This window comes from Somniosus microcephalus, unplaced genomic scaffold (genome assembly GCF_052327205.1).
Source record: "Somniosus microcephalus isolate GS21.2 unplaced genomic scaffold, FLI_Smic_1.0 unresolved_chr2, whole genome shotgun sequence".
In the NCBI taxonomy this organism is placed as follows: Eukaryota; Metazoa; Chordata; class Chondrichthyes; order Squaliformes; family Somniosidae; genus Somniosus; species Somniosus microcephalus.
Window position 1 is genome coordinate 35,044,379 of NW_028225180.1, and position 11,588 is coordinate 35,055,966.

Below are 11,588 nucleotides of genomic sequence, written 5' to 3' on the forward strand. Positions count from 1 at the left end.
CTGAAATAGCCTGAACACCAGCCTCTCTCTATACTGGGCCGGCCCAGGGACTCCCACTATGGACGCGAGTCACCAAATCTGTCGTACGGGCCCACTGAGCGCATGACACAGGGGAATCTCATTGCAAACACTGCGTGTGCATACGTTGCTCACAAAGCTCAATGGGGTCACAGGCCCTGACCGTTTCAGAGGCACCTGTGTGACAGACAGCAAATGAAACTTAGACGCTGGAATTATTTATATGTTTCTGCTGTCTGTCTACGATTTCAGATTCACACTTAGAGTTTTTTGTCTTTAAGGCATAAAAGCCACAAAACCAATTTAATATGACTTTCCAATACTCTTTGAAAGGTCTCTATATTCATAAAATGAGCCTTTTAGCAAAGTAACACTTTTCGGGCCTTTTCAAAGTGCTCCCGCTGAGTGAATTTTGTTCTGAAAATCGTGTTCCCGAAAATCTCCGGGCACCCCGCCAACCCCCCCTGCCAGAAATGACAAGTGTCAAATCAGCGGGTCAAACGGCCACCTCTATCCGACCAGGAGCACCCAAATCGCCGCAAATGGCACTTTTTTTCTTCTTCATCGGGACTTCCGACTAGGTTAATGATTTCCCAAACTCCAACTCATAAACTATGTTCTGAGACACTTGCCAGAAATGACACATGTCAATTTGGCGGTAGCAACTCACTTTCCCAAGCCGGAAAGCATCACCCGAGGCCCGCGTGAAGCGGCCGAATCTTTTCTCATCGGACTTCCGCGATTTGGTTAATCATGTCTCGAAATCGTTAAATTCACATGTCAATTTGGCGGGAGCAACTCACTTTCCCAAGCCAGAAAGCATCACCAGAGGCCCGCTTGAAGGGCCCTAATATTTTCCCATCGGACTTCCGTGTTTTGGTTAATGATGTCTCGAAATCAAAAAATGCACATGTCAACTTGCCGGGAGCAACTCACTTTCCCAGGCCGGGAAGCAACACCCGAGGCCCGCGAAATGCGGCCGAATATTTTCTCATCGGACTTCCATATTTTGGGGGTTAGATTCTCTCCCGCCATCCAGCCCCCTGGCCACGGGTCGCTCGCTCACTTTCAGCCCGGGCCTTGCCAATTTGGTTAATCAGTTAGCCATGCTCCAGACTCGGCCTCGCCTTTTTCATTTATGGTTAATGATGTGCCCAGGCTCGGACTTAGTCTCTCCAGCAGCCAAAAGTTTTCACTGGTTAATGAGGTGCCCAGCCCGGCACTTAGTCTCTCTCCCCAGCAAGCTTACTTGGTCGGCCGACATTTGGATCCATTTTCGGTGCTTAATCGGGTCGAATATGGTCCCTTACGCAAGGGGAGCCGAAGCCCCGGCCTCTGCCAGGCGTCAGGCTGCCGTTTTTTAAGCCCGACCAAAAACCCGAAAATTGGTTAAGAATGGAAATAAGTTTCCGCCCAAAAAGAGTTAAAAGTCGGTTGGACGGCAGCCCGGGTCAGTCTCTGCAGACCTGGAGGCCCTAGACAGTAATCTGGAAAACAGACCAAGTCTCGAAAAACCACCTCCTACCATTCTCCAGGTACCCCGCCAGTCCCCCCTGCCAGAAATGACAAGTGTCAAATCAGCGGGTCAAACGGCCACCTCTATCCGACCAGGAGCACCCAAATCGCTGCAAATGGCCCTTTTTTTTTTCTTCATCGGGACTTCCGTCTTGGTTAATGATTTCCCGAACTCCAACTCATAAACTATTTTCGGAGACACTTGCCAGAAATGACACATGTCAATTTGCCAGAAGCAACTCACTTTCCCAAGCCGGAAAGCTTCACGGGAGGCCCGCTTAAAGGGCCCGAATCTTTTCCCATCGGACTTCCGTGTTTTGGTTAATCATGTCTCGAAATCGTTAAATGCACATGTCAATTTGCCGGGAGCAACTCACTTTCCCAAGCCGGAAAGCATCACCCGAAGCCCGCAAAAGTCGGTCAAATCTTTTCCCTTCTGTACTTCCAGTACAAATGTGAATGGCCATATCTCCGCACTCCCGCGTCGGAGCCCAGCCGTCTTTACACCGTTCGACGCGGCTTCCCGTGCCCGTTCGAATGCCGCCCTGCTCGGCGGAAAAGGAGAACTTTTTCATTTTTCGGCCGATTTCGGGAAAAAAAATTCCCGCTCTGAACTCGGATTTTTCGGCTTTAATCGTTTCGTATACGGTCCCTTATGCAAGGGAGCCGAAGCCCCGGCCTCTGCCGGGCATCAGGCTGCCGTTTTTAAGCCCGACCAAAAACCCAAAAATTGGTTAAAAATGGAAATAAATTTCCACCCAAAAAGGGTTAAAAGTCGGTTGGACCGCAGCCCGGGTCGGTCTCTGCAGACCTGGAGGCCCTAGACAGTAATCTGGAAAACAGACCAAGTCTCGAGAAACCACCTCCTACCATTCTCCAGGTACCCCGCCAATCCCCCCTGCCAGAAATGACAAGTGTCAAATCAGCGGACGGATTTGACTTTTGTGAAAGACCACCGGCACTTTTTTCGGCCACAGGCGGTCAAATCTTTCTCCTTCCGTACTTCCAGTACAAATTTGAACGGCCATATCTCTGCACTCCCGCATCGGAGCCAAGCCGTTTTTACACCGTTAGACGCGGCTTCCCGTGCCCGTTCGAATGCCACCCTGCTCGGCGGCAAAGGAGAATTTTTTTATTTTTCGGCCGATTTCGGGTAAAAAAATTTCCGCTCTGAACTCGGATTTTTCGGCTTTAATCGTTTCGTATACGGTCCCTTACGCAAGGGAGCCAAAGCCCCGGCCTCTGCCGGGCGTCAGGCTGCCGTTTTTAAGCCCGACCAAAAACCCAAAAATTGGTTAAAAATGGAAATAAATTTACACCCAAAAAGGGTTAGAAGTCGGTTGGACGGCAGCCCGGGTCGGTCTCTGCAGACCTGGAGGCCCTTGACAGTAGTCTGGAAAACAGACCAAGTCTCGAAATGCCACCTCCTACCATTCTCCAGGTACCCCGCCAACCCCCCCTGCCAGAAATGACAAGTGTCAAATCAGCGGACGGATTTGACTTTTGTGACCGACCACCGGCACTTTTCTCGGCCACAGGCGGTCAAATCTTTCTCCTTCCGTACTTCCAGTACAACTTTGAACGGCCATATCTCCGCACTCCCGCGTCGGAGCCAAGCCGTTTTTACACCGTTAGACGCGGCTTACCCTGCCCGTTCCAATGCCCCCTTGCCCGGCGGCAAAGGAGAATTTTTAATTTTCCGGCCGGTTTCGGGAAAAAAAATTCCCGCTCTGAACTCCGATTTTACGCCTTTAATCGATTCGGAGACGGTCGCTTACGCAAGGGAGGCAAAGCCTGGGCCTCTGCCGGGCGTCAGCCTGCCGTTTGTAAGCCCGTCCGAAACATGAGTTCCCACTGTTGGTTATCCAGTTGTCAATTTTAAAATTTCAGTTTATGAGTTGCCTCCTTGGTTAATCATTTGTCGCTCTGACTTTTGGTTCACCAGTTGTCGATGTTCAAAATTCAGTTACTGAGTTGCCTCCTTGAAATTTCAGTTTACGACTTGTATCTTTGGTTCACCAGTTGCCACTTTGCAATTTCTGTTAATGAGTTGACTCTTTGGTTACTCATTTGTCCCTCTGACTTTTGGTTATCCAGTTGTCGGTGTTCAAAATTCAGTGACTGAGTTGCCTCCTTGAAATTTCAGTTTACGACTTGTATCTTTGGTTAACCAGTTGCCACGATGAAATTTCAGTTACTGAGTTACCTCCTTGGTTAATCATTTGTCGCTCTGACTTTTGGTTACCCAGTTGTCGATGATCAATATTCAGTTACTGAGTTGCCACCTTGGTTTATCATTTGTCGCTCTGACTTTTGGTTAACCAGTTGTCGATGTTCAAATTTCAGTTAATGAGTTGCCCTTTTGGTTTATGATTTCCTACCTTGACAACTCAATAACCAGTGTTTCAGACAATGCACAAGGCCATTTGACGACCCCAACTCGGTTCCCCAAGCGGGAATGCAGCAACCGAAGCCCCGGTAAGGCGGCCGAATCCATTCCCATCGGGCTTCCGTCCCCAATGTGAATGCCAAGTATTCAGTTATGGGCCAGAAATTCGCGGCCAGAAGCGTGAGTACGGTCGGGGTACTCACGCATTTGGCCGTTGGAAATGCCGGCGTTCAGCAGGAACAGCGCATGTGGGGAACGCCGGCATTTCCAGACCTCGAGCACGTGCGACTGCACAGGCAGCGCTTGCGCAGTGAACTTTGTGGATTTCAATGATGGATTCAGTGAGGGTAAGTCCTTAGAAGTTACACTTGAAAAAAGCAAGTGTAAAGTTGTTCATTGGCTGCGGAGGAAGATATATTTTATCGTGGAGCTTCTGAAATGCAATATTTTTGTTTGGGAAAGGGAGGGAAGTTATTTTAAGAAATTTTAAGTAAGTTTAAAAGTTAATTTTTTTTTTTTTAAAGGGTTTTCAGAACGGTAGATAGAAGGAGCAATTGTGGCTGTGTGAATGGAATGTGAGAATGAATTATGTATGTATGTCCACATATATTCCTTTACGTATATGTATGTATGTTTTATATTCCTTTACTAATGTGTATGAATGTATGTTTTTAATTATGATTTTCCAATAAGTTACTTTCTCTGAAAGTCATAATTAAATAATACATTCATACACATAAGTAAAGGAATATATACATAACACGCAAAGGAATATATACAGACATACATACTTTCAGAAGCTCCACGATAATAAATATCTTCCTCCGCAGCCTCTGGAGCAACTGTACCCATGCTTTTTTCATGTGTAAGTTGTAATGACTTGACCTCACCGAAAGCATTAATGAAAGCGGCGAATTATACTGCGCACGCACTGCCTGTGCAGTCGCACGCGTTCTGCCTCTGAACCCCTTCATTCAGAGGACAGGAAATGCCGGTTTTCCCCACATGCACTGTGCATGCTGAAAACCGGCATTTCATCCGGCCAGATGCGTAAGTACCCCGACCGTACTCGCGCATTTGGAAGGGAATTACTGGGCCAACATTTTACATGTCAATAAAATGAAAAATTTAACAATTGCACGACTTGCCCTCTTGCATCTGCGACTGAGGGTCCAAGGAGGTGCATTGCGCAAGAGGTCATCATCATACGTATCCTCACACTGTTCCCTTTGGGGAACTGTATGAAGTGGTGGAAGGATTTATGGCCGTGATTAACGCTCATTCCGTGATCGTAACCATCTTTGAACCAGCCTTTAGGGTGGTTAGTCCTATGGCGGGAGGGTTTTACAGGCTCCCACAACCCATCTGAGGGGGGGGGCCACCAACACCCACGGACGCAAGTATCCCGCTGGATGTCCACTCAGAATTTAAAGTTGGAACTCCAACTCCACTTGCCGGGACTGTCTGGAGTGGGGTTCAAAACCCTACTCCTTCTGGCCCAGCGGCGGGGATGCTTACTGCTACGCAAAAGGCCCACTCCGCACAAAAGGTGACACCCATACGTTTCCTGCACCTTTTCCCTCCCCGTGACTGGAGCCCTATGCTGCCATTTCACGTTGCTAATCGGATTGGGCCTTTGTCATAGCGGTAGGATCCCCGCCGCTGGGCCAGATCAGGGTAGGGTTTCGAACCCCGCTCCACACAGTCCCAGCAAGTGGAGTCAGAGCTCCGGCTCTAAATTCTGGGTTGACATCCAGTGGGATATTTGCGTCCGTGGGTGTGGGTGGCCCCCCCTCCTTGTATAGCTTGTGGGAGCCCGTAAAACCCTACCGCCATAGGACTAACCGCCCTAATGGCTGTTTCAAAGATGGTTACGGTCACGGAATGAGCGTTAATCATGGCCATAAATCCTTCCACCACTTCATACAGTTCCCCAAAGGGAACAGTGTGAAGACACGTATGACGACGACATTGCTAAATAAATAAATGGAATTAAAAAAATTCTTTTAGGGCTTTTAAATGTCTTTAAATTGCTTTAATTCTCTTTAAAACTACTTCAGATTACTCAAAATAATGTAAACATTTTAAAAAGTTTATAAAAGTTACCAAAATCTTCCAAAAACCTATTTGAACTGCTGCTTTGCATGTAAAAATGCTTAGCAGCTTGACAGAAACATTGGGGGCGTGTCCAGTGAAACTGAGACCTCAAGGGGCGTGTCTCACTTGCACTGCACGCTCCTGGGCGGCGTGACGTCATACGCTGCCCGGGATTCTTCTTTTTCAAACACCAAGTCCAGGCGTCCCTGGAGCTGATCGGCAGGAGCGCGGGGTAAGTGTAAATACGGGGCTTACAAGCCCCGTTCACCAATTTCTGGCCCAATGAGTTGCCTCCTTGGTTAATCATTTGTCGCTCTGACTTTTGGTTAACCAATTGTCGATGTTCAAGTTTCAGTTACTGAGTTGCCCTTTTGGTCTATGATTTCCTACCTTGACAACTCATGAACCAGTGTTTCAGACAATGCACAAGGCCATTTGACGACCCCAACTCGGTTCCAGAAGCGGGAAAGCAGCACCCGGCGCCCCGGTATCCATTCCCATCTAGACTTCCGTCCCCATATGTGAATACCAAGTATTCAGTTAATGAGTTGCCTCCTTGAAACTTCAGTTATCCCTTTGCCACATTGAAATTTCAGTTACTGAGTTGCCTCCTTGGTTATTCATTTGTCGCTCTGACTTTTGGTTAACCAGTTGTCGATGTTCAATATTCAGTTACTGAGTTGCCCTTTTGGTCTATGATTTCCTACCTTGACAACTTCATGAACCAATGTTTCAGACAATGCACAAGGCCATTTGACGACCCCAACACGGTTCCCCAAGCGGGAAAGCAGCACCCGACGCCCCGGTAAGGTGGCCGAATACATTCCCATCCGACTTCCGTCCCCAATGTTCCGGGCAGCATGGTAGTTAGCACTGTTGCCTCACAGAGCCAGGGACCCGGGTTCCAATCCGGCCTCGGCTGACTGTCTGCACATTCTCCCCGTGTTTGCGTGGGTTTTCTCTGGGGGCTCCAGTTTCCTCCCACAGTCCAAAAATGTGCGGGATAGGTTGATTGGCTGCTTCGTCAAATCTGGGGGATGCATTACTCCGCTGTGTTGCCATGATTGATGATGGTAGCAGCAGCTGCCAGGGCCAATTTATCATAGCCAATCAACCTAACCTGCACATCTTTGGACTGTGGGAGGACACCGGAGCAAACCCACAGAGAATGTGCAAACTCCACACAGACAGTCACGCGAGGCCGGATTCGAACCCGGGTCTCTAGCGCTGTGACACAACAGTGCTAACCACTACACCGCCGTGCTGCCTGCAAATCAGAGGCGATCTTCCTAACTTAATAGCTCTTTGGCTAGGGGTTCCCACAAGTGGGGAATCAATTGGGCTGTTAAATCAAAATTGCATCAATTTCCCACATCGTGCAGAATTCGTGTGGGAAACCCGCCCCCGTAGCAAAATCCCACACGAATTCTGAACGATGTGGGAAACTGATGCAATTTTGATTTAATAGCTCAATTGATTCCCCACGAATGGGAACCCCTAGCCTGAGAGCTTTCAGGTGACATCATCACTGCTGCTTCATTTAAGAGCTTCCACAAGCCTTCCTGACTTCAGCAGACTGCCAAGCTTCTCGCCCAAGCAGCTGCTGCGAACATCATCAGTCATGGCGGCACATCGGAGGAAGGCATCCCCCAGATTTGACGAGGCAGCCCTCCCGGCATTGGTGGAGGGAGCAAAAAAGAGCAGGGAGGTGCTCTTCCCCTCCTCGGGGAGGAAGAAGCTACCCCAGCAAACCAAGGCTGTGTGGCTGAGGGTGGCAGAGCAAGTGAACAACACCAGCAATACCATCGGAACATGGAGACAATGTCGCAAACGCTTCCATGACCTTCTGCGCACTGGAAAAGTGAGTATGATGTTCCCATCACTCTTAATCTGATCCCCATTGCCTTTCCTCGCCAGCTCTCAGCTTTACCAATCTCTTCCTCCACATCCCACTTGGCACTGACATCCATGCACCCTTTCCCACTCCCCCTCTCTCTATGATCACATTCACCTAACTAATGGACTATGCAGCCCTCACACTCCCTATCACTGTCATGCTATGAAAGCAACATACATCACATAGGGAGGGCCCTTGGTCTTGCCATCTCACTCCATCTTTCTCTCCTTCTAAGCATCTATGCCATCGATTCTCTGCACTCACTCATTCATTCTCGCTCAAACTCCACTTGTCTCCCCCATTGCAGGAAAAGAGAGCTGACAACCGAGCAAAGCGAGCCAAGCCAGGGGGAGGGGCAGCCTCCTTAGCCCAGCTGACCCCATGGGAGGAGGCAGTCCTGGAGATCGTCGGCGTGCAGGACGACACACAAGTGGGGGACAGAGAGACCGGTGCAGCAGAGCAAGCTGGTGACAGAAGAGTTTTCCAACTCTCTCAATTGCATTGCATGACTTGCTGATAATGACTTGGAAGCTCTAACAGATGGACCTCTGATCATCTGCAATAAGCACTGTGCAGGTAACCCTGGCCTCTCATCTCTGACACTTTCCTTTACTCCCCCACAGGTCCATCGCAAGCTCCCGTCTCCAGGACGCAGGAGGAGGTTCAGCCTCAGCTATAAGACTCCTCAGAGGAAGCTGCAACCTCTGAGGGCGCAGCGTCAGCAGGAGGCAACGCACCCAGCACCAGCGCAGAAACTGACACCTCGGTGGGACCTTCGGGACATAGAGTAGTGTCGTCACCTGGTGTATCACAGCTCACAAGTGAGCCTCAGCAGATGGTGGAGACAGGGACAGCGGTGGAGAGTAATAGTCGAAGGGCACAGCACTCTCCCAGCTCGGCTCAGCTGCATGTCGACCCTCTACCTCTGGGTCCATCCACAGTATCAGTGGTGATAGCACTCCAGGAAAATATGCAGGAGTCTCTGGCAGGTTTAGTCTCCAGGGCTGCTGTGAGTGCGGAGCGAATGGAGGAGTCCGCCGCTAATGCGAGCAGAGCCTTTGTGGAGTCACTGGCGCATCAAGGCATTACCACGGAAAGGATGGCAACCTCCGTGGAAAGGCTGGCTACGGCCATGGAGGAGATATGTCGCGCGAGTGTTGAAAACATGGTGAGTGTTCAGACTAGACTGACATCTCTGGAGGAGCGATGCGCAGCTATTGAATGGAGAAACCAGACCTTCATGGCAGTCCCTCTGAGAAGGACTGCCAGTCCCGACACGGGTCCCCGTGGCTCCACTGATGTGCAGCAAGGTGCTCTCTCGCCACTTGCAAGCGCTGAGGGGGACCTGACCCATGAGAGGGATGATGGTGGCAGAGAACAAGGAGGTGGGGGCTCCTCTCCAAGCGCTCAAACTTCCATGCCACTTACAAGTCCTCGGTCAGAGCCCCACCTGAGTCAGCACCCAAGTGAGATCGGCGTCTCAACCCCTGCACAGCCGCAGGAGCAGCAGACTGCTGCGCAGCCCTTACAGGCTCGCAGACCCAGAGGACGCCCGCCAAAGGTGTCCAGACAGGAGCAGCAAGGAAGTGAGCAAGGGGCCTCCACATTTGCTGATGCCACTGGGGTACCACTACGTAGGAGCACGCGTAAGAGAAATAAACTGCACAAATAGTCACAAGGGTAGTCACTTGGGTGGAATTTAATGTGTTATGGTTGAAAGCCATCAGAATAATGTGATTATTACATCTGTTGGCTACTGCTGTAGTTGTGGCATATGTCATTCCGCGAATGGGGCTTTCACTTTGAGGTCAGTATGGTGGTCACATCGCTAGAACTCAGCTGCTCCCTGGCTATTGTCAGTGCTCAGGTAAAAGGATGCGAGGCAATAGTCCCTCATGGGCGAGGCTCAGCAAATCTGGCCAATATGAGCGCGTTCCTTGCATGCCGGCCACCAATGTTCTCATGCACTGCTGCCACTGGTTGATGAGCCTCTGCAAGATGTTCGTCTTCGCTCTCCTCCTCCCCCTCCTCCTCCTCCTCCTCCTCACCTGAGGAGGATATGTCAGGAGCCACTTGGTCCTCGGCCATCTGCAAGCCACGACGCTGTGCCATGTTGTGAAGCACACAGCAAACCACAACGACTCTGGAGACCCTGGCTGCTGAGTATTGCAGGGCTCCACCTGATCTATCCAGGCATCTGAAGCACATCTTCAGCAGACCAATGGTCTGCTCGATCATGACTCTGGTAGAAAGGTGGCTGGAGTTGTAGTTCTCCTCAGCTGCGTTGGATGGGCTCCTCAGCGGCGTCAATAGCCACGCCCTCAAGGGATAGCCCTTGTCTCCAAGTAGCCATCCGTTAAGTTGGTCTGGCGGACTGAATAGCGGAGGCACAGTAGACTGGCGCAGTATGAGGGAGTCATGGCAACTGCCAGGGTACTTGGCACAAACATGCAAAATTTCCTTCTTGTGGTTACACACCAGCTGAACATTGAGGGAGTGGAAGCCCTTGCGGTTGACAAATATACCAGGATTGCGAAGGGGAGCCTTAAGGGCCACATGTGTGCAATCAACGATGCCCTGCACCCTTGGAAAGCCTGCAAGATTCGCAAATCCATCCGCTCTCACCATGACACTTGCTAGATCCTTGGTGAAATGGATGTGATTGTGCGCGATGGCAAAGAGGGCATCGGTTACCTGCTTGATGCAGGTGTGTGCGGCCGCCTGTGAGATGCCGCTGATGTCTACTGCTGATCCCTGGAATGAGCCTGAGGCAAAAATGTTGAGTGCGATGGTGACTTTGACGGCCACTGATAAGGGGTGTCCAGCTGCTCCTCTGGGCTCCAGGTCTTGCTGCAGCATTGCGCAGATGTCAGCCACTATCTCTCGCGAAAGTCGGAGCCGCCTTTGGCACTCCCGCTGAGTCATGTCGAAGTAGCTGACCCTGCGTCTGTAGACCCTGCTTGGGGGGTATCTCCTGCGCCGACGGACTTCCATGCGCTGGCCCCTTCTGGCCTGTGCATCCTCAGGTGGGGCAGCAGCAGCTTGGCGCAACTGTTGTTGCTGCTGCTGTTGGGCGGCCTCATGTAATATCTAGAAGGGCAGGCCAAAAAAAGCTCCCATGCTTCTGGTAGATGCCTCAGTTGAGGAAGTGCTCAGTGAAGGTGGCGAGAGGGGTTTCCCAGGAGGTCACACTGGAGATGGTTGTCAGGCTGCAAACTTCCAGAGCTTTGGGAAGCCTTCTGAAAGATCCCCCAGACCTGCGAGAGCAAAGTTATGCCACCTGCAATTAAAGCCTGTTCAAATCTGCCATTTAATGGTTGAGCTGCAGCTGCTACTCCTCCAGCCAGTTGTGCTCCCGCCAGGGTTCAGATGTGTGTTTCCCAGCAGGCGTGCTTCACGTGGGAAAACGATTAAACTTGCAACTGGATAGGAAAATGGGATTATAGAGCCAACTGAGGGCTTGTTCAGGGCCTTAAGGGGTCGGGACCAGCAGACACGAATTTAGGAAAATTGCATGGAGGCGGGTTTGCGCCCGCACGCCACTTTTGCGATTGTTATCCCCCACACGACCCCAACCCACCTGCCATAGCAAAATCCAGCCTAAGGTGTTTGAACCAAAGATTTGTTTCAGCAATTGTTGATTCATTTTAGTGTTAACTTGGTGGCCACAAC